We start from the raw sequence: 23431 nt of genomic DNA, 5'->3' as shown, positions 1-23431 counted from the left end.
TTTATTCCATATATGATATACACACTGAACGCGCCGTGCTCTGCACACGATTCTCCTCCTCTCTTTTCTTCTCCCTTCCCCTCCTTTCTCGCCCTCCCTTTTTCGTTTCCTTTGATACCAGCCTGTTCGCGGCAGAACGAGGCCGCGATCTTCTTGGGACCTTCTCTCGTGAACGCGTGTAACGCGATGGTACACGGGATTTATGGGAATATTTATGCGTATTTATAGGGCGTGGAATCGTCGATGTCCGCCGACGTGGCTACACGGGACCCTGTTCCACGGGCTATGGTCTACCGCGTGGACACGCGGACCCGGATCGGCCCAGCCTCCGTAGTCCTCGCCGAATTTATAACGCGCCACGAATAGTTCCGTGTTCCACGCGGCCGCTCTTCTCACGCTTCGCGCCACCCGGACACGGCCACCACCGTGGTACACGTGTTTGCGTGTCGACCTCACCGAGTAGCCCCGGTTTCCACGATTCTCTGATCGACCATCCTCCGAGGATCGGGTTAGGTACGATGTGCCGTCCACCATTGATCTTCTTCGACCATGGGTTCGTGAGATCCAGGTTTCAGAGTTCCGAGTCTATCGGAGAAGGATGCCGACCTTTTGAAAGAATTCATATCGTTACGACGTAGCTGCTAGGAGGATTTATACGCATAGTTATCTCGAAAGATCGTCGCGTATTTTTATTTTAAATGAGAAACACGGAACCTGAACCGAACCCATTTTGAACCGAACCGAAGAAATTTTGCCTCGTCTCGAACGAGACTCGCGACAACCAACTACCTGACGGATTAACGGATTGCCGGCTATTATTACGCCCTGACAGGAACACCGTCGATGTCTTAAGCAGTCCGTGTACCCTGAACGTTACATCGCCGCTTTTACGTAGAGTAAGATTTATTCTCGCGCGAGTTTCGTCGAACTCGCCCATAATATGGCTGTTATTTATTAAAATTGGCTCGATGACGAATGCGGCAGCGACGTAATATGCGGGACAGCGAATAAAATACGGTAGCACGAGCCTTCTTATAGGTGTACTCGAGTACAGTAGGTGGAAATGATACAGCGAGGTCGTAAAGTTGGTCGGTAAAGTTAATTTACAATTTTCCACGACCGCAAGCGTAGTAAGACTATTCGAGGCAAAAGTAAGCTTCCGCGCATTTACATCGAACTTTGCACTTTGCACGGGATAATCAAATTTATTGTATATCGTCGGTCACCAGTCCTTAATATGAGACAGTAAGTCACCGTTGTTCTTTGATGTAACAACGAGGAAATTGAAATTTTATTAAACGCTAATTTTACGATGGAGCATACGTTAATTTCGATCGATTAAACGTAGCGCCTTTAATCGTACAATTAACAGATACGCTCGTAACGATTTTGAACGATAAGGAAACGCATCGAACAGAAATTAGAGACGCTCGATTATTCTTTGGTCCGTCCGAAGAAAGACAAACGCTAATTAACGCTTTATTTTACGAGCTCGTTATGTCGCGTCCACCTATTATACAGAGCACGAGGAAAGGCGTGATTTTAACGAACCGCTTAAATCAAAGCGTTCCGATGGCCGTGGAGACATTATACGCGGTTAAATTATGCCGATTCGAATTGGCTGGCGGATTCGTGACTGTCCTTTATCGTTCTCGGACGAGCACGCGTGGGCAGGCTGAAAGATCAGCCGGAGAAAGCGAAAGCTCTGGGGACACGTGGAAACGCGTGTCCGCGCGATTTTTTAAACCGGACAGCCGCTCCTGTGGTCTCGTTACGACGAATGTCGATGATTGCCGCGTCTGGTACGGTCGTCCTTCGGATAGAAAGGTGCGAGTGCACGTACAAAAAGCACAGAGTAAATGTATGTAATTCGCAACGCGATTATTTGCAAGCCTAGCCGAACGAATCGATTAGAAAGAAATTGAGATTTATTATTGCGGAAACTAACACGTAAGAGTTATCTACGTCGAAAGAACTAATTGTCCGAGACTGCGGAAAGAATGAATTATCCCATCGCTATAGAGAATGCATAGTCGCAAATACGGTGTCGCAAATAATTTTCGTATCGAATCGATATTTCTACGAATTTGTGGATTAAGGGCTCGATCCACTGAAACACAACGAGCGAACAAACGAAAAAGTAAACAAATTAGCGTTCCAAGTGGCTTCTTGGAAGCTTAGTAAGCACATTCTTGTACGTTAGTATCAATTACAGCTTCCTCCTCCCCCATTAAGCCTCGTCGAACCCCACAGACTTCCTCGAGGCAGCGATATCGATGATCGGAAATCTTACTGCATTAAAGTATTTTATACGATAATAAATAGACTGCGTGCGAAAAAGTAGATATTACATTCTGTGGAGCGTGTTAAGCCGCAACTGCACGCTCATTTCCCCTTTTCTTGCCCGCAACGTATGCCAAGAACGAGCTACACAGTTCCCATACGGCGCAGCCACTTACGTCCCATAATGTTCCGAGTTAATAGTCAGATCAGTCGCGATAAATTCGCATTAACTTCTTTTCCCCCTCCGGCATTATCCACGTGCTCCAACCTCCGATGATAAAGCTAAGTTATTATACCTTGAACGTAACGTTGATTCATACCGATTAAATTTGTAAAAACCAGCACGCCTAACGCGATAGACTGTAAACTGTCGGTTAATCCTGTCGATGTTCGTTAAACGACTCGCTTCTGACAAGTTCGAGGAAGTGCTGGACCTTAAATCGTTCTATGTTATGCGAATACTCGATCGAGGGAGGAGAGCAACCGAAGAAGGTAAATAAGTTTTTGGGAATTTTATGGAAGCGGAAGGAGTAACAAGGACTTTTTATCCAAAAATCGGCGTACAATCGCTCGATGCCGATTACATCGCACAGCCTGAAACGATCGAATCGCACCATAGAACCGTACTCGACCGTTGATTCGACTTTGATCAAAGCGCGCTATAGAGTCTCGCTGGACGTTTCCATTCGATACTCGTCAGTTGGGTCGGTTAGCGCAAACGACGCGTCCAAGATAAACTCATCGGACGGAACACCTTCGGAATATCCTTTAAATTATCGGGTCCCGCGGAAACGTAGCGGTCGGTGGCGGCGAGCCGCGCAATTTCCATTATGCAAATGAAAATACCGTGGAACGTCGGCGCGAGGTTCGGTCGATCTTCGGCGATGATCAACATCGTGGGTGGCCGCTGGCTGATCCACCGGTAGCTCGGCTCGGTCGTCCAAGCTACCAAGCGCGCCTCTCCTTTTCTCTCTCCCTTCTCTCTTTCCTTCTTTTACCGTCTTTATTTCGCTGTATTCTCCGATCTCTTTCTCTTCCTCTTTCTCCCGTCCTCTTCTCTTCTCACCTTATTCCCTCCATGTTTTTCGTTCTCCACGGCTGACAGACGAATGAACGCAACGAACGGGATGGAACAGACAAGCGGCCAGCCTACGTGCGTGTAATTATCCTGTCAATGCGTCGGATTTTCAAGCCTCTCGTCGTCCTCGCGCGATACGCCCCGCTTCGATTGAGAAATCTCCTCTCTGTTGACGTACCGCCTCGCGTAGCACGCGATCCAACGCGGAACCAGCACGGAAATATGCAAATTCGACCCTCGATTTCGTGACGTCTCGCGCGTTTCATCCGTACGGCACCTCCACGATTCAGGCTGATTACGTTTTCTGCGATTAATTCCACGAGGAATGGCATGGGTATAGGTATCGAGCTATAGGTGTGGGTTTCGCTCTTTTTTCTTTTTTCCTTTCTTTCTTTTATTCCCTGGCTTAGTTCGAGTTTTCTCGTTGCCGGGCAAAAGAGACGAGGATCGTTCTTCGATAAAAAGAAAAGATTGTAAAATATAGAAACGGTGGTACTTCTCCCATGGAATATCTGGTACGAAAAGAAGCATCTGCCAACGATGTCTTGCTAGTTGCAGCATTTTAGGCTTCGAAGTCTTTTGAGGGTGAGGGGAACCGTGGCTCTAACGTTAAACACGAAGACCACGGGGAAAGAGCACGCAATGAGTCACGATTTCGTCGTATCTTATCGAACGTCTCGAAAATATCGATAGCTCGTATCTAAGAAATTGGCACCTCTTAACCAAAAAAATTGTTCTTTCTACCACCATATCCTACCTATCAACTGACATCGAAATCGAAAAATCAACGATACCGACAGCCAAAACCTAGTAACGTTAGTTTCGTTATTTCGCGCTGTATCGTTGTGCGATAATTAATTAAAAAAAAAAAAAAGGAGAAAGAAAAAAGCAGCGTTATACCCGCTGTACCGTGCCAGTGAAAAGGAGAAATTTTTTGGATGATTCGTAGAAGAGAAATTCCTTCTGGTTGCGATAAAAGCGAGTAATTATGCGCGATGAGGGTCTGGACGCGAAATAAGCGGTCGCTGGAAGAGTCATCTCATCGGTCTCGAGGCCCCTCGAGGTGCAGTAATCACGTTGTGCGATTAACTCTCTGGCTGTGGCGCAAGGTGTTTTTATTGCTTTTGCCGCAAAGTGATTGTTTACGATGGAAAAATGAACCCCTTTAGCGAGAGTCGTCTAGGCGCGTCGGCTCTCGGTACGTGGAAATTATTTGCGCTTCGAGCGAATCGTACGGCGAAGAAGAAATTAGCAAGGCAAAGGTACGTTCTTTCAAATAAAATTGAACGCGACGATTTTTATCCCCCTGGACGATTCGTCGGGTTGGTCCTAACGTAGCGTCGAAGGAACGCGCGATCGCTATAGCGTTTCACGGTGGGATCGTGATCGATCGATCGAGATCGACCGACAGGCTTGTAAGTTATCTTGTTTGCACGCCGTCGATGCTCGTAATTATCTTGGCTGCGGTGCTGTTCTTTAATAGAAATTTACTCTCAAAGTGTGTCGGTGGTTTCGTCGAGTGGTGACGAGATATTAACGCGTTGCGACGGCGTATACTCGATCGCGTGCGAGGAACGTAACGAAACATTAAAGTGCAACTTGTTAACATTATGTTCTCTGCGTTCCAACGATATGTGGCAACGTTTGAAATGATAAATGATCCTTCCTACGATGCATCGCGCGTCATCTTTTCTGTTTCTCCTTCCAGTAGAGCGTAGCGAGAAAGGTGTGTGCATACCCGTAGGGCAAAACTAACTAGTCAGGTATTTCGACATTTTAGAGAAATCCTATTTTCCTCGATAGCCGGGTCCGACTAACCGAAGTTCTCGATGTTCTCGAAGATTTCTAAAATAAATAACAGTTTACTCGCATCTTTTACACGCTAGTATAGATATATTTGAATTTACAGTGTAACGTAGGTATCTGGCACGTTGGAAAACGTTACCTCTGTTGCCAAATGTCATCGGTATGCGTGTCAGGATTAAGATTCGCCAACTATGGAAAAAGACAGTGGCCGTAGAAAACGTAAAATGTGTTTCGTCGTAGCTTTGAATCCGCGTTTCGATTAAACGAAGAAATACGTTAAAAGTTTATTTCAATTTCCTACGAATCGATTATCTAACAAATATTATCTTTTTCCTTAATCGCTTGAAAGATTGTCTAGTAGTTTAGCCGGAGACTCTTTCTTCGTTCTCTCTCGTTTTACCGATACGAGAGAGATACGCGAGTAGTTTTCGATATTCAATTTGCCTGCGTTTTCCTCGATATTCTTCGATGATAAATGCGATAATTTATACCGAAATCAATGGGAATCGAAGTTTATCGATCGTATAGGAACAAGGGGCAAAAGGAACGGCGTAATGACTATTTATCTTGTTGCAGCTTTTGTAGACGATTAGAGACGCTATAAATCTGCATGCGCGTGTTAGCACAATCATCGTGCTATCCTGAATCGGTACCACTCGCATGAAACATTATTCTCGAGCGTGACCAGACCGGTAATACCTCGTGGGTACTAATCCGAAGCCGCGGTGCAACGTGCATCTAAACCGATGCTGTTCGTGTGTCACATATCTCACGAAACTTTGCTTCCCTTCGCGTTATCGGTAAGACGTAAAACTTAACACGTCCTGGCAAGTAACGATATATGTCACAGATAATTTTGATCGCAGTGATGATATTTACATACCGCGCATATTTACGTACAGACTGATGACATTATACGTATTCGCATATTCGAACACCTGTTCCGACATCGTTGAAGAAACTTTTATTCTACGAGTTTTCGTAGCTAGAGTTTGATAAGACCGTCTGAATTAAAATTACTATTGCTAATTATCGTATGGTTAGATTGGTATTTCATTATTGCGATTATACTTTACCGTATGGTACATGTCGATCCTACGATACTGCTATCGTTGCCGTGTAATTATGCCATTCGAATTACGATAAAAGAAATCTAATTTAAAACCAGACTGGAATTTCAAAATACATTTGCATCCAAAGATCCTCTTAACGTAAAAACCTGTCCCCTTTTGTGTATTACACCGAACTACTACTATAGATATAACACGATATTATAAAACTATCGAAACTCGCTATCTACAATACGATCTAATATCTATTGAACCATCAAAAATCACCGTCCCCGATGTTACGCGGTAAAGCTATTAAAATTTCCCCCCCCAAAAAAACGACTATGAAATATCGTTGACGATATATGCTTACTCCGTCCACGTATAATCTCATACCGCGCCAGCGAGGTATTAACGGAAAAGCCAAGGAACCTTGGCCCTTATCCCGATCCGACTCGAATCGGTTCACCGACATAATTCAAGCAGCGACATAAATCAGCCTAACTCTCCGGCTAACATCCAAACGAACCATGAACGAAGCTGGCGAACAAGCGTCTCACGGTTACCTCGTGGCGAATCGAGGCAAGGTAGAAACGATATTCTCGATCGTCTCGTCATCGGGATGGCTGGCTGGCTGGCCGACAGCTGGCTGGCTGGCTGGCTGGCTGTAGCTGGTTGGTTGGCTGGCTGGCTGGCGGGCAGACACCGAGCCAGACAGACCGCGAAATCGTTCCATTGAGGCGTTTAATCGACGAAACGATCCCGCGAAGACGATGGTCTTTTCCTGACTACGTAAGCACAGGCGCCTCTCGCGTTAATACCAGGGGGACGAAGCCGGGGAACCGGTACTTAAACGCGCGTCTATGATATGATAATGCCCGGCAAGCCAACCAAGGATTATGCGCGTCGGTTCATGTATGATAATTTGGCGAGACAAAGCCACATTGTCGGAGCATAAATTGAATCGGTACCCTCTCTTCCTCCCGATGCCACCCATCCACCCACCCACCCCCACCTATGACCGATATAAAGAAACGCCCATCCGGGAGGGGAGCACGCACTTTGCAGAGCCTTTTCAACGCTCCAAGGTCTCTTCGGTTCTCTTTCTTTCGCCTCTCTGCGCTACTTTTCTCTCGTTCTCTCCTCCGTTGTCGAAGTTTTATTAATTCGTTGTTCGTTCGTAATTTGTTCTTTCTTCGATTCGGAGAGAACGCTTGGCAGAATATTTCCCAAGCAGTCTTATCGTCCTTTTCGAAAGGACGTGTATTTCGACAACGTTTCGTGTTTTATCTTTTCGCACTCGCTTTCGAAACTTTGTCTTTCGGTGCTGGTACGTTGAAATTCGCTCGCAATATTTTTCTCCGCGACACAGGACGTAATAACTTTAACGTTTAACCTTTAGATCGCAAAATCGAATTCCTTCGATCTACGAAACGTAAGAGGTCGGAGAGGAAAAAATCGATGCTCGGAGAAAGGAAGTGGTTCTCTCGCGATTTATCGTAAACCGGGCAACCTTTGCTGGATCCGGCCTATCGAAGCGGTATATAGATAGGGACCCAGAAGAAAACGCGGATCAGCTGAGTTTCGGACGCTCTGGGGCACTGGGTCTTTGAAGAGGGTCTCGCAGAACGTCGGTGGTGATTCACGAGGCTAGCGCGAATACCTTGCTTTTCCCGGTCGGATCTTTCAGAGCTTATAAAAGCGTACCGTCTAAAAGACGATTGACAGCAATTTGTAAAGGTAAAGGTAGCTCGCAACAATTTCTATAATTACAAAGTTCATTGAAAGAAGCGATACAAATGTATTCCAGTGAAACGAAAAAAATACAGAAAATTCGTATCGTATCGTATTTGTTCGATAATTTGATTTCGCCAACTCCGATAAACCCTACGAAATCAAACAAACCTGCCAAAAAAGAATTCTCAGAAATCTATACTCGCCGTCCAATTAAAATTCGACGAATCGCTTAGAAGATAAGAAATTGCCTATAAAAATGCATAAAGATGCAGGATTTATTAATTACCAATGGAAATACGCGACTCTGATCCAAGAAGATGTTCTAAATACCTCCGGAGCAACTTTCCGAAGTATCGTAATTTACAGATCGCCCGAAGCGTGATCCGGGGGCGTGTCGGACGTTATTGTGGCCGCGCGATTTCCGACGTAAATTTCCAAACCCGTTCCTCGTGCTAATCCACGAAATTATATTTCAGCTATGGCGCGTCGCGTTGGCTGGTCCAACCGTGACAAAGCTCGTCTCATATTTTTGCCGATTAACCCTCTTTCGCCCGGTTGATGCTAAGTTATGAATTTCCGGCGAACGCTCGCGACATCTTGCGCGCTGAGCGAGTAGGAGTGTTGTACGTCCTTTGTAGATTTCTCTATTCCAGCCTCCGATTCACCTTCCCCCTCTGATTAGCGATCGGATTTAGGAGACGCGTGGGCTCACCTCACGATTCGCGTTAATAATAGAAAAAGTCGCTTTACTAAATCCTCGCCTCGATGTTGCGCGACTATCGACGTCGCATTGGATGGCGAGGGTGCGCGAGAACAGGCGATTATGTCATTTGTTCGATGCATCTAATTATGCAACTGGCGAAGTGGGTTCTTAGGAATTAACGAGCTTTTTTCTGTGTGTTTTGTGCGAGTTAGTCACGCGATGTAATATATGAGTTTTAAAGGTTGGCTTTATGGGTAATTTATACTCGATTCGGTTGATTTTTGGACGACTCGAGACGCGCGGAGAAGTCTATATTTTTGTAGTGACTAATCGTGAAACGTATTACGTAACGTGTTTTAGCGATGCCGGTCGTAAATTTTGGTTCCGTGCGTATCATCGTATTTTAATCTACGATTATGACGATATCGCTCAATTAACTCTATAGTTTACGTATAGAACATGTAGTATTAAGTATATAGTTATGCGTAACGAAGAATCGCTATATTTGATTTTGTTGGAAAGATAAAAACTTGATATATAAATTTTTATGAAACGAACGAGTGTTGCATAGAAACTGGACAAAAGTTTCTTGCGTACGTATTTTATCGTTGTAACGATACAAATTGAGAATACGTCGTATATAAAACGTAAGTTGCTGCAGGATTACGATATTGGAAAGTTAATTATCGTGAAATTTATCGGCCCGTTGCAAACGAAAAATTTCTTTCTTTCCTAATTTTCTGTTTCTTTCTTTATTTATTTCCTAACTATCGTACGGTCAAAGTACTTCGTCGTTTCGATCGAACTGTAATAATTCGATAGTCGATGAAACGCGGGATCTTTAAATATTGGAACAAGCGGATAATTTGTTCTATCTCTGTTTAACCGAATAAAATATTGTACGAATGAGAGCGATTGGTAGAGTAAGGGCAGAGTAAAAGTTCTATTATCCGGATATCTTTATGTTTCCATCGATGCTGCGATGGGAGACTCGACCGTAGCGATCTTGCGTATATCGGACGAAATCTGAAAGATCAACGAGGATCGTGCTACGAGATTCGCGAGCAAAAAGCTACGACGAGAGAAAAAGAGCGGCGAAGGAACGAGGGGCAGAGAGGAAGGGAAAATACAAAGAAAAAGTAGAATTAGACTTTCAAATACGTCGCTGTTCGGCGTGGACCACCTTCGTACGTTCGCATAATCGTGGCCGACCGCAGAAAGCGAGCAGAGAACCGCGGCCTGCGGCGGATGACGAATGTCCCGATGACCGGCCGCTGCCGAAAAATTAGCATAATTCCCGTGTTAACATTTAACCCGGTCGACCCCGAAATTTCGAAATTGGACGAGGTCTACGTGCGTGGGAATCCGTGGCCCGCGTTCCATGCGGGATGAAGGATAACCCCCTCGCGATACCAAGATAATATCGCGAATTTATGCGAACCGCTTCCTTTCTCTGGGACCAGTTATGTACCGGGTCCACGGTTTCTTCGTGGAACGTCAGCTTCACCTGTTCACCCGACTTTCCACCTCCTTCGACTTTTGGCCCTACGCTCCTCGCGCATACTACGCCGATGTGTTTTATTGCTTTCACTGCGTCTGTTTTCTGCGACAGGTTTGAATTTTAATCTCGGAGCAAAGGAAAGATAAAGATATTCCTTTCTGAGAAATGGTTTAGAGGGGACTTTGTAGAAAATCATTGAATTATTTTGCTGGCCGGTTTAAGTTGACGTCCGAGCTGGATTTTACGAATCCGTTCTTTTCAATGGCCGATTCGTAATTTCCTTGGCGATGTGTCGGCTATTTGAATAATTAAATCTACAAAGACGATGTAATTTTCGGATGAATGCACGTTTTGGAGTTCGGAGATATTCGTTTCCAAGCAACGGTCTCGCTTTAGACGTACGTATTTTCTGTAACGACGCTTTTACGTCGATCGGTAGAAGAAACGATATCGTCGAGGCGAACAGATCGATAGTCGCCAGATCGACAGATCGCAATGCTGGGAGCGAGTGTCCTCCGATGCACTGGGAACGCTACAATACGAAAGACATCGACCGACTAACAAAATTACGAGACGAAACGTATCCGACTAATCTGCGCAATTGATCGCCCGAGCCTACGCTTCTTCGTCGAAAGAAACGCTTTTAAATCATCGGCCTTTTCACGCCATACGGAACGAAACATTCGATATTTCAGCGATCAGACTCATTTTTCTTCCATTCTTCGACACCCACCGTAACTCGCAGCCTCTGTAGCCTCTCGTGACCGACAGACTATTCGAGACGGTGACAAGCTGGAGGAGGAATCGCGGAGGAAACGCAGCCGGTGCAAAATATGTCGTCTGGTGGCGAGAAAGCGAGCGAAACGTTTTCGGCCGAGCTTTCGTTTCCGGCGCGTCAACGCCGATCTTATCTGACTGGGCTCGAGGTGGCCGTTGGATCCTTTTAATTAGCACCGGACGGGCTGGAAATGCTCGGTCCCTTCGGTGGACACGTTACGAACCGTTCTTGCCCGGTAATAACTCGGCTGCTCGTGGTCAAAATTTGTCCAAGATCGTAACGCGGACGTTCGACAAGTTTCTCTCATTCCGCGGCTCTACCTCGACGAGATCGGTCGTTGGCATAAATAACCCGACCCTGTCCAGGAACATTCAGTTTCTCGAACGAATTTTAGGAAAACGTTGAAACGTTCTCGTTTAATATATTGGGTTTGCGTAACGAAATATGTTTTACCCTTCTTCCCTTTCTCGTTTTTCTTTCTAATTATGCGTTTTATAAAATAACCCAGATTTTGTCACGATTTTGTCAGAAATTGAAAAATTCCATTTTCCATACCATAAATCTTATCGTTAACGTTAACGATATTGCAGAGAAATATGCCAAGACTCGGTTTCCGAGCTGTCGAAAGAATCTTTTTTTATCGATTATTAGTGGCGATAAAAAGCAGTTCTGCTCGAGATAAAAATAGCGTACGGAGGAACGTTTAACGTAAAAAGATTTGCGCGCAACGAGTGGACGCTGAACGTTTAAAAAATACAGATAAATAATCTTAATAACTTGCGCGGTCCAAGTGTTTCGAACTTACGTATGCAAATGAAGAAAGCCGATTCTTTCCACCCTCGTAAGTGGACGTAAGTTCCAAAGACTAGAGCGTCTTGACAGACAGGAGAGCAAGAGAATCGCGTAGGTAGGCTGACACGTACGAAGAATCACGAGCAGTTCACCTTCCATTAGCATTGAATACGAATTAAATTAACCTGCTGATGGCGGATGCACCAAAGAACGAGGGAGGCCTGGAAAGTTCCTGTTACCACGATACACGATAAAATACGTCTCTCCTTTTTTTACCTCGCATTTTACGACCTGCAACGCGTTTCTCCAACATCGACTCGTCGATGATTAATCCGATTTTTGCCTGTTGTTCGCAAACACGCGACCATGGTGTCTTTATGGCGGTACAAGGTGCTAATTTTACATCGGTGTATGGCCACTCTGTAGGATATTCACGCGCTGCGACTAATTGCGACTTGGACACCGCGTTGTTAGTGAGAAATTCTTAACCGAACGTGTCCTACTCGTTTGCATATTGGGTAGAAGCATCGTTTCGAACGTAAGCGAAAACGCGTAAATCCTAAAAAGTATCACGCAATTTAATACGCATAGTTTATCGTATATTCGAAAACGGATTATTCGCCGTCTATGTATCTTAAAATAGGCGTTCCTCTGCTACTTCTAACAGACATCGTATAGTATTTAAATCGAAAATGCCACCTTGTATATTCACACCTCATAGCCGCGCAGGTATTACGCGTCAGCAGAATCGCGTTGACGAAAGGACTCTACCCCATACTTCGAACGGTGTTTCTTCGTTGCATCGATAGAATTCGCAATTACGATCTGATACGCGTCTTTTTAATTAGAATTTACTGAACGAGTATCGAATAAATTTCGTCGATCCATCGAACTTCTCCTTCGCGAAGATGTCTAATCGCGGAACGCTTGCGTTGAAATTGAGCGTTGCAAAAGTATCTGCGCGTTTCTTTAATTACGTTCGTAAACGTAAGAATTCGGATAAAAATCCGCAGCCTGATTATCGCTGTAAACGAACGATAGTTATTAACGTCGTGTAACGAGTGGGACGCGATTACGCGATTACGCGATTACGCGATAGTGGCACCTGTAGTGGGAACGCGAGCGAAACGCAAACTTCGATGCTAAAAGAAACGTTTAATTAAAACAAGGAGAAAGAGAGTTACCGCGAGTGGATCGTCGGAAACGCCACCAAAATCGACACCCACCGTACGCGATAAGTCTAGCTTATCGTCCCGGTAACCCAGCGATCGCACACGACGATGGCGAACGCCCACGCGTCCGATCTCGCCGAGAGAAATTAAACGGGACTCGCGAGAAGGGAAGAGTTGTCCGTAAGGGTACAGAGACGGAACGAGGAACGAAACGTTGTGTCGCAAGCACGTGCTTTTTCGAGCAGCGGCCACCACGCAAAGCCGCATTTATCTCCGCCGATAAGTCGACTGATCCCTCTCTCGCGCGGTCAATATGCGTGTCCACTTTGCATTGCATATGTGCGATACGCATAGATAAGGATTAAGGACTTACTAAGTGGTCCGGTGCGTGCGTGTGACACGTGGGCCGACCTGTTCCCACCGAGCCGCGTTATTCAGCGGATAGCTCGCAGGTACCTTGCACGCGCGCAAACTGTATCGCTTCCTATCTAATTCCCGTATTTATGGCGAGGTTTATCGAATCCCCGTGGCTTTCACGTATCGCGGCCCTCGCGCCTCCTCCTGCGCACCGTTTCATCGCCGATACGAATTCGTTCGGGCCCGTTTTATCGCCTTTTCTTCGGATACCGTGGTGCGATGTTGCGAAGACTTGTCCGAAATTTGTTTCGCGGACGAGCGTGCCGCGCGACTGCGACACGGAATCGGGTTTAAACGCGAAATTAGTTACAGATACGGTGGTTAGGAACGAAGATATTCGTCCGATCTCGCGGACGAATGTATCGCAGCCTGGATCGGTGTAGATCGCTCGAAGGTACAGCGTGGAGGTATGGAGTTTGGAACGATTTGATTCGAGATTAGGATCTAGCAATTTGCTCGGTAGATAATGTTACGGCGGATGACGGAGAGATCTGTCCCTTTGTTTCGTAAGCGAGTGGATCGAGTTTATAGGCGAAGTTGTCCAAAGGTATGGTAATAAGAGACGTAGGGATGCGTCGTAGGAACAATGAGAGAACACGAGAAGAAAAAAAGATTACAACGTACGTTTAAGTAGATCGAAAGGAACCATCGCGTCATTGTCGCGAGATGAAATAAATGGGCCCACTGTCGGGATCGATTATCGATGAATCGCCGATGACTCGGCCGATCTAATCGAAACAGGTCGAGGATCGACTCCGGCGACGGGGCCGAGATCGATTTGGTCCGCTAACTGGATAGATACCTTCGTGTTCGAGACACGTTGCAACCACTTTAACGTTTACGTTCTTTTCGATGCAATCGGCGAACTGAGTCGCTGGTAAGAGCGCATGAAACGGGCATGCGTATTTCGAATCACTCGGTCGTAGCTGTGCGAGACACGAACTCGAGCGTTAAAGGGCTAATCCCGAGCCTTGTACGAAAATGGGCGTATCGAATGCCGGAGGATCCAGCGTAACCAAAACGAAAGCAGTTTTGAATATAATCGCATAGTAGGGAACGTTGTGCGGCAGAAAACGCCGCGAGTCACCGGTCGAGACCTATCCCAAGAACTTCCATGGACACCTTCCTCGATTAGTCACGGTGTATCGAGTGCCAGAAACCCATTCGCCACGGGCTGTCGAGTTAAAAATCTTCTGGAACGACGGGCAAGCTCAAAGAGCGAGGCGAAATGTTACGAGAAACTGTCTCGAAGATCTTCGACGAGGATAAACACGAAGAGTAGAAACATCGTTCGATGCGTTTAAGTATGAGTTTCATTTCTCCGAAGGAGTTTTCGTAAAGACTCGCTGGGCTTTCAATGACGAACGGCCTTTTATTCCCGCTTCGTATTATAATCCGATATCATCGAACGACATTTCGTCGACGAACGAAATACTCGATTCCCTGACATTCTAATTAAAATTAGCATTATCCAAAGAGTATCGTCGATCGATGACAAGCTGGATAACGAGGTCTAATTTGCGTGTTTCGTATATTTTTGTTATTACGTTTTTACGTTTGTTAGTACGAGTAGGTGTATGTTTTCTCATTGAAGCGTCAAAGCGCGTATCGCGTGAAACACCGAAGATGCATTCCTTTCTTCCGTTCGACGCTTGGCTTTCGAACAATCTAATCGTCGCGAGGCTTAATGGGCGATCACGGGCAAGGGTTAACGTCCAAGTAGATTAAGACTAGACAAAAATACCCGGTGCTTCTCTAATGCTTTCGATTCCTTCTACTTTTCTCTGAGAGGGTATAACATCCTGTCATCGTTGCCGGTAATTATCGCGTTATTAAAGGTTCCGTTTTCTCTTAGTTCCACTACTCGTTGCAACGTTGCAGCCAGAAGCGCTATATTATTATAGAAAATACACGAAGAGGAAACGTATTACGAGAGATCGAAACGTATGCCATTGGAAAATTATAAAATTACTCCGGTAATTCTCGGATCAACCGATTTTCCAATTTTATTTTACATTCCCAAATTTTCCTAAAGATAGAACCTAGAATCTTTTCTCCGAATCTCTCGTGATGCGCAAAATTTTAAAACCGTTCTTGAACCGTCCAAGAATTCGCTCGAAGAGGTATAAAATGGCGCGAGGTATGGCAAAGTACTGAGACGTCCTTGACAGGAACCATCGGAGAGGATCCATATAAGAAAGCACGGTGGTTTGGAAAGGAGAACACGGTGAACGATGCTCGAGGAACGAAATCGACCGCGACGATAAGCGGCAATAAAGTAACGCGAGATAAGAACCTCTCGGGGACAGTAAATTTACCGACGGCGTCACGGCCGGATAGTCTGAATACCTGCGCACCAGTTAATGCCCGCTACACCTGTACATTGTATATCTCTCGGTGGCTGCGCACTTTTACGTCGCTCGTACCTGCGACAATGAATCTCTCGCGCGAACGTTTTCGTTCCAGCGGACTTACCAACGACTCGCGATGGAGTGATGACGTAATTGAAGCAACAGGTGCTTATACGGACACGGTTGCGCCTGGTCAAGATTTTTCTTGCTCTCTAGACGTCCGTTAGGAACGCGCAAGTTCCCTGTTCCCTCTTTTATATAAAGCACTTAATCTGTTAAGCGTACAGCGTACGAGAAAGATGCGTATATAAGTCGGAGTTTCGAAGATAAATGGTCGAATAGTAGGTAATGGTATGCTCTATAAATACGAGTAAGGCGTAGTAAACCTTCTGTAATCGGGACGTAAGGTAGCGATAAAACGCACAGAGCCAAGTAATTAGCAAGATAAATGTTTGGAATGTAAGTAGAAGCCGGAAGCCGTCCTAAACGGGAAGCCAAGAATTACGATAAATAATAACGAGGAGAAATTTTCGGACCAGTTTCCTAGATTTACAACGATACATTTTTCGGGATTTCGATCATTTTCCATCGTATATTTTTTCCTGTATATCTCTCTTTAAGCCTCACGGTCATCGACGATCTCCTCGGTTAAATTCCTCTAGGATGGGCAAAAAAGGACAGCAGGCACGATAAATCAATCGTAGGAACCGTGTAACGATCTAATGGTCGTGTGCGCCGATGCTTAATGATTCCTTATCCGGCCACTTAAGCGACACCCGGTGACAGAAAAATGGATCCTCCTGAATATCATTAAAACGCTCGGTGGCACAGCGAATGCTCGCACGATTTCCTCGCCGTCTGCATACGCGCGAACGCACACGTGCGTCGACTCTGCCCGAGCAGAAGGCTCTCGGCTACGTATCTCGAAGTCGAGATCGCGAGTCGTGAATCTGCGAACTAGATAAGGGGATGATGCATAGCTTCGTTGTTAGAACGGCAACCGGTTCGCTCGCCGGCGACGATGACGAAACGCTTTGCCCGTGGAAACGGTAACGCGCAGTTTCCAACGCGTTTTTCTCATTGTTCTCTTTCGCCTTAGCGTTCCGCGGTCCGCGTCCCACGTATTTCGAAATAGCGATTTTCCACGATCGGACGTATAATTTTATAAATAATTTTGCCACTTGCGTCGAATTCCAGCTACTTTCGAGACTAATTAACGTCGTTGTTTCTCCAACGACGCTGTACGGCAACCGAGAGCGTCCAAGCACGACGATCCAGTAGTAAACGTCTCACACCCTAACTTCAATTCGATCCTTTACCTGTAAGTTTATCGATTGTTTTATACGTTAATCTTCCATCTCGTTTATTTGCCCAGTGGCCCGATTTATTTTTCAATTAATTTAATTAAGAAGAGAGGTTTTTCGATAGAAACGAAATAATCGATGTTTGCCTTGTTTCGTCGTTGATAGAACAGAGAGGACAGGAAAGTAACACGGTTTCCCAAGAGGAACACGCATGGTCGACAGTCAATTTCCGTGATTCTCTTACGCTCGAATCTCGTTACCCTATCCGGCTACACGATTGCGCTCGGACACGAAACTTGGATTCTTTCTATTAGTCGGGCATTTTTTCCGCCTCTGTCTCTGGCCAAAGCACGAGTACGAGCACGCGTCGCAAAACTTTTTTCTACGTGTCCGGCAATTACCTGGAATTCGATATTCCCATTTTCAGCCATTCCGTTACGCGAGCTCTCGCGAAACGTTTCATTAAACAGGGAAAAATGAGCGAAACGACACGACGACGATCAACACGAGTGCCATTACTTATATACTGTTAGCTAGCTCGCTAAGCAAGATCGTATCTAGTCATTGAATCATTGGCGTACTCGTATCGAATGGTATAATTAACAGAGTTGCTACTGGTTTCTCGATCTTTCTACTTGTTGAGTGCACGTACGATGGAGAACGTTTTAGAAACACGGAGATCCTTGCGAGTAACATACAGTTGCTCCCAAAAGCATTCTTCGCGTGTTTTCCGTGACAAAATTTCATTGCGCTGATATAGCCGAATCAATCGCGAACAAATTTGATCGACGTTGTTTTGCCGAAATGCCATTTATTGCGCTTACAAAATCGCACGTCCCTGTCGGCTTGATATATTTTTATACATAACATTGCGATATAAGCTGGTCGAGATTGCGTTGAATTGTTCCGATTGTGCAAGATCCAAGCCAGTTACGGTACAATTTCTCGACGAAATTTTATAACAAAACATTCTGGAAAAATGATTTGTCGTCCGAGTAGGCTGTAAATAGCTTTTAGAATATAAATCGGATGCTGCGATACATTTATACTCTTTACTAATATTCGCGTATCGTTGCTACAAATCGGCTAAAATCTCCAGATATGTACTTACGAATGGTAGTGCACGTGACCACATAATCAAATTTTCTTACTGTCGAAGAACTTTTGCGAGTAACTGTACGTACAACTCGGCTGCTGTTTAGTCAGATTGGATAACGAAATTCAAAGAGTTTTTATCTGGAGCTTTTATCTTAAGTAGCGTCTAATATCGAACGATATTAGTAGATACTGTTATAGGATTGCACGAGAAAATCGCTAATCATAGACGTTTCGCTTTCTGCGGCGCATTATTTCCATAATTCCCACGTACAGATTGGAGTATTCTGTGGAGAAATTTGACGACGGTATTTGAAGTTATCGAATGATCGAGAAATCGAGCGACAGTGTGCACATTGTGTAATCGATTGTACAATTCGGAGTAGAAGAATGTTGGGTAATAATGGCCGTCGCTGCTTTTGGTACATCGATTCTAAAACGAGTAGGTAATTTTGTAAAAGTATTGATTTCAAATATTCTTTGAAGCGTTACTAACGAGATAACGAAAGAAAAAAAACTATGTGTATAAGAAAATAATTTTATAAATTGCCGTCACAGATTAAATTTCATTTTAGTTTAAATTATCATTTTAGTTTCGTTCCAAAAAATTTACGATTTAATTTTCTTGGATTTTACGATAGATTTATACATATATATGTATACTGTATTTTCAGACAAATAAAAATATTATACATAAAATGTGCTATAAAATCAATGAAACAAAAATCTCTATCTTCCGCGGTAAATTTTGTAGTAGAATTTTACGATCGATCTATTCTAAATTCTCTTTGTTTTTTTTTTTTTTTTTTTTTCAAAATTGTCAAATTTATTTCTGAAACTAGTTAGAAGCATTCGCAAAACGCGAAAGAACGGATGCCGGAAAACACAACTCCAGGAATCATCGACGTAATGAGATTCAATCGGTCGCGTTTACACGTGTTACCATGCAAATACTTTCTGGTAAACTTGTACAGTTATCGGCTAACATTCAGACCTATGGCAGAAGAATTCCTATAGTATCGCCTAACGTTATCGAGATATCATCGAAGAAGACTGGCGAAGCGAGCATAGCTGATTCCGCGTGTGTTATTCCAACGATTCCGTACGCTGTATACTGTCACTTGACTCGAACGACAAGCTTCGCTGAAAATTCCATTTCCATAAACGCAACATCGGTAAATAGCTAATAGATTAGCGTTGGGGAAAATTAATGCGGTGTCGAGAATTCTTTCGTCAGAATTATTACGATTCGAAGCGACAATTTATTTCTACGATATAATCGTTTCTATCGTCGCGTTCATCGACGTTAAATCATTTTTCTACGTTTCGATGAGTAGAAAGCGATAATGTTTCGTATTTCGATAAAAATATTTTCCCATTAAAGTTACGGCTTTGGTCAAAGTTGGTGTCACGCGAAATTCGCAGAAACGGAAACAAAGATCGCGTTATCGTTGCGGCAATTTGCGAAAGAAACGAGTAAAGAGCAATCTTTTCCTCGATTCTTTCTACTTTGAAAATTTGAAACGATCTATAATTTGAAAAAAGGAATACAACTTGTTTCACCGCGAAGAACGACGATATTCTGGAAGTACTTATTCCTCGTTGGGATTATGAAAATTTAGCAAAGAATCGCACGATGCGCAATTTTCAAAGGAAGAGATAAAAATTACGTCATCATGGGCATTTCTAGAAAAATTTGGCAGACAACTTGGCCGATAGATATCGAAATCGGACAACGTTCGACGAACGTGCGCGTGTAACGTCGTAGACCACGACATAACGGAGACAGTCAGGATAATGAGAATGCACCCTAATGCAAACAGTTAGCTGGTAACCTTTGGCGAGCAGGATGTACATGCGAATACATAGTTGGCTAACGACGGCAATCTGCGATTTTATAGTAATAGTCCGTGACGCGATGGTGACTGCAGTGCCTGCTGTATCGTCAATAATCGAGACTTCCGGGTGTAGGCTGTGCCTATTTGGAAAATGATTGCGACGTTTCGCGCATAATTAACGTCGCGAGAAACTTCTAAGCAAATGCTTTGCCTAGTTTTATTTACATTTATCCGCTACACTGCTATGGCACAGCTAACGCACCTTTGCTGTTTAATTCCCAAATTAATTAACGAATCGCCTGATTTTATATCGTTCTCATAAAGTTCTTTAGCTTTTCCACGATTTCTTCGATTCGCTATTTTTTATGAAAATACTGGCATCTGTTATTTATAATACAAATTTATAAAGATATATAGTTAAATGGCTAAATCGTCGACCGGTATATTCGAGGATCTTTGAATCGTCGAAGCCTAAGAACCGCTTCATAACACATCAGATTTTATTATATCGGGCATTAACGTCCAGGTAGTAGTATCATGCATCACTCCAGGGATTTACGTCAACCGCGACGAATTCTCTTGTCGATGGCGAAGCTGCCAGTGATTTTCGTTTGAAAAACGCGCTATCTGAAAACCTTGACAATTTCCTGACACCCGTTTAAGTACTAAATAGATGTGACGCGGATTAAGCACACGAGAGATCTCTTGAAAAAACATCGATTTGTATCTTTCTACGGTTTGATCCTATCAACTAGAACTCGAATATAATCTCTCAGTTAATTCCATTGCGCAATTTCGTTGCATTATGAAATTCCCGAGTTATATATCAGTCGGAAGAAGTTTGTACGTTACAGTAACTTTCGATACTTCCGATACCTTGCCATTAACGTTTAAATTAATAAAAAAAAAGTCACGCTACGCATCTTCCGATGTTTTAAATATCTGCTCGTTTATTCGGAAAAGATATTACGAATTATGTTCGAAAACATGGAAAGTAAATGTACAAAGTATTGCTGGAATTTTTATATTTTTTAACGATATCGATATTCGTATTTACGATATTCCAAAACACACGAACTAATCCTACTACGTACAAATAATTCGTTGCAAAACGTCGTCGTAAAACGTCGACAGAAAATAAATTGACGAAACGTTTCAATATTTTTATATTCCATTATTTTCTAATACCTTTAGAACGTAATTATTCATAGACGGCTAATGCCTACAACGTAATAACACGCCGATAGAAGAACATTCATTTGGACGAGAATCTCTCAATCTAGACCGACCATCGAACGATCCTTCATCCGCGCGGTTAATAGAATCGATTTTCTAGTCGTAGACAGAGCGCGGCAAAAACTTGGTTTGCCGAAGAGCGACTCGTCCAACGAGGACTACTGTATAATTTCGTGGAAAAAAAATGGCTCCCCGTAGATCATTCCATTACTCTAACGAGTACCAGTTAGCGACCGTTCGAAGACGCGTGCTCCATAGATCAAAACGAAAGAAGCAGAGAGAAAAAAGGAGACGAGGAGGGAGAAAAAGAGAAGAAACCTCTGCTGGAAGCCGCATAAAAATTCCCTGGATCGATCGTCGCTTTGGAATTTCATGAGACGAGGGCTCGAGATTAATGATGTACCGAAAGCTCGATGACGAGGAATTCAGAGACCAATTGTAATGCGCCAACATCGATTATTTTAAAAAGTAGAAACGTACATTTAGTACATTTTATTTCCTTTTTTTTTTTTTCTTCAAGTGTTTACGATATTTGCTATCCATCGAGGTAACGAGAAAAGCATGTTCGATCAATTGAAAACGGTGTATCAGGAGAATTTGTAATTTTACGTGCGACGAATAATCGCTGCGAATTGTTATACGATTATGGGAAATTTGAAAGTACGAAAGTGTCCAAAATGCGCGTAATACGCGAAAATATCGTTAAGTAGTCGTAAGATAATCGTTATAATACTCGATAGACGAGCAAACTCCGCTTCGAACACCGTCACAAGAACACGAATTTACATAAATATCCGTAGTTTACTTATTCCAATCATGACTATATATTTCTGAGAAAATAGAAACTTGGAAAATTTGATGGTGAAATGGCCCACGAGAAACGACGTGGATTGTTAACGAGCCGAAGCATTCGTGCTAAATGCAAATTCCGAAAGATTGGTTACTAGATTACAATAATCATCGATAATTGCAACAAACAACGACGCATGTTGCACGTTTTACAGTCGAAGAAGGCCACCCCGGAGTTCTTCTGTTCACACCAGCCTACACTTATCTTATTTACGCGTTTAGCCCGCTGCATTTTGCCTCGGCCATTGAATTCCACGGAAAGCTGATTTAAATATAAATCATATTAAGATCGACCGATCCGAGCTTTACGATCACAAATTACAACGAATCACAGCCAAAGCAGCCGGTTAATAGGGGTTTAACTCTCGATGTAATTACGATGTGCTAAAAAGAAGTAACGAACCACGGCAATGGTGTGTATCGTAAACGATATATACCTGCGGGGCACGTACCTGCGGGTATTTCTTTTTAATGCTATCTGCCAGTACCCTATCGCTATTCTTACAGCGTAAGTTAATGTCTAACTAACTAGATACGGCTGGTTTAAGTGATTCGTTCGTTAAACGAAACCCTGTTATTAGATAGAGATCGCTTTTAATTGGAAAAAAGGTCGGTCGATTGACTAGCGAAAGAATTTAATTGAAAGAAGATATTACGATCGTGGAACTGCTAGGCGAGGGGAACAGGAAGAGGTGAAACGGGGATTTAAAGGAAGAGACGATTTTTCGATGGAGTTGCGCGATAACGAGTGGAACGTATTATTCAGTTTCTTACCCTGCTCGGTGAATTGCTGGGAAACTCGAGTTTCTCGAGTATAATAACGATTTCGGTCCTGTAATAAATATCTTCGAGAGACGTTGCGTATCGTACGTGTATAATCGACGATGGGTGTCATTGTATACACGCGTGAAAGAGCCAAAGCGTACGACGTTGAAGGAACTTAAAAAGTAATAACAAGGAACGAGACAGGAGAGCGATAACCGGACCGAATGATCGAAGATCGGAGAAAATACGGGGAAGCGGAAGTAGCGGAGCGTGACCGTCGAAGCATCGGAGCAGCAGAAGAAGAAGAAGAAACAAAGTGCGAAGAATGCGTTGGTAAAACGCTACTTCCACGGAAACCGGAGATTCTCGAAACGTCGATGATAAACGTTATTGGGAGAGCAGCTGCTCTCGCGAAACGTCGATGGAAAAGATCTCGCTGCGGGCGGTGCTATTGGCGCGAGGATCGAGAGGAAAGTTGCGTATAATGATCGATCGGAGACGAGAAGGGGCGTCGAATGACGTTGGCTCGCGCGAGGACTTTCGAGGATACGCTCGACACCGTGAAAGGCATTTTAACGGTAGCCTGTGAAGAGAGCATTATGTAAAGTAGCGCGAGCCCGATCATTTCCATCGATTTCCCTGACTTTTGCTCGTTCCCGGACAATCTGTTTCGCTCG

The 23431-nt window shown here is 44.0% G+C and overlaps 2 protein-coding genes across 3 annotated transcripts in view; both read left to right on the top strand.

Moving 5' to 3' along the window:
• The window catches only part of LOC117232506 (ataxin-10), a 49199-nt gene extending 48711 nt beyond the window's left edge, over positions 1-488 (top strand). The window contains exon 7 of the transcript XR_004493137.1: positions 229-488. The gene's annotated coding sequence lies outside the window, so the exon portion shown is untranslated. The remainder of the gene's footprint in view (positions 1-228) is intronic.
• The window catches only part of LOC117232507 (protein Wnt-7b), a 105747-nt gene that overhangs the window by 34334 nt on the left and 47982 nt on the right, over positions 1-23431 (top strand). The window lies entirely within an intron of this gene.

This window comes from Bombus vosnesenskii, unplaced genomic scaffold (assembly GCF_011952255.1).
Source record: "Bombus vosnesenskii isolate JDL3184/JDL3185 unplaced genomic scaffold, Bvos_JDL3184-5_v1.1 scf7180000013289, whole genome shotgun sequence".
NCBI lineage: Eukaryota > Metazoa > Arthropoda > Insecta > Hymenoptera > Apidae > Bombus > Bombus vosnesenskii.
Note: the sequence above shows the minus strand (reverse complement) of the source record. Positions and strands in the feature narration are given on the sequence as shown.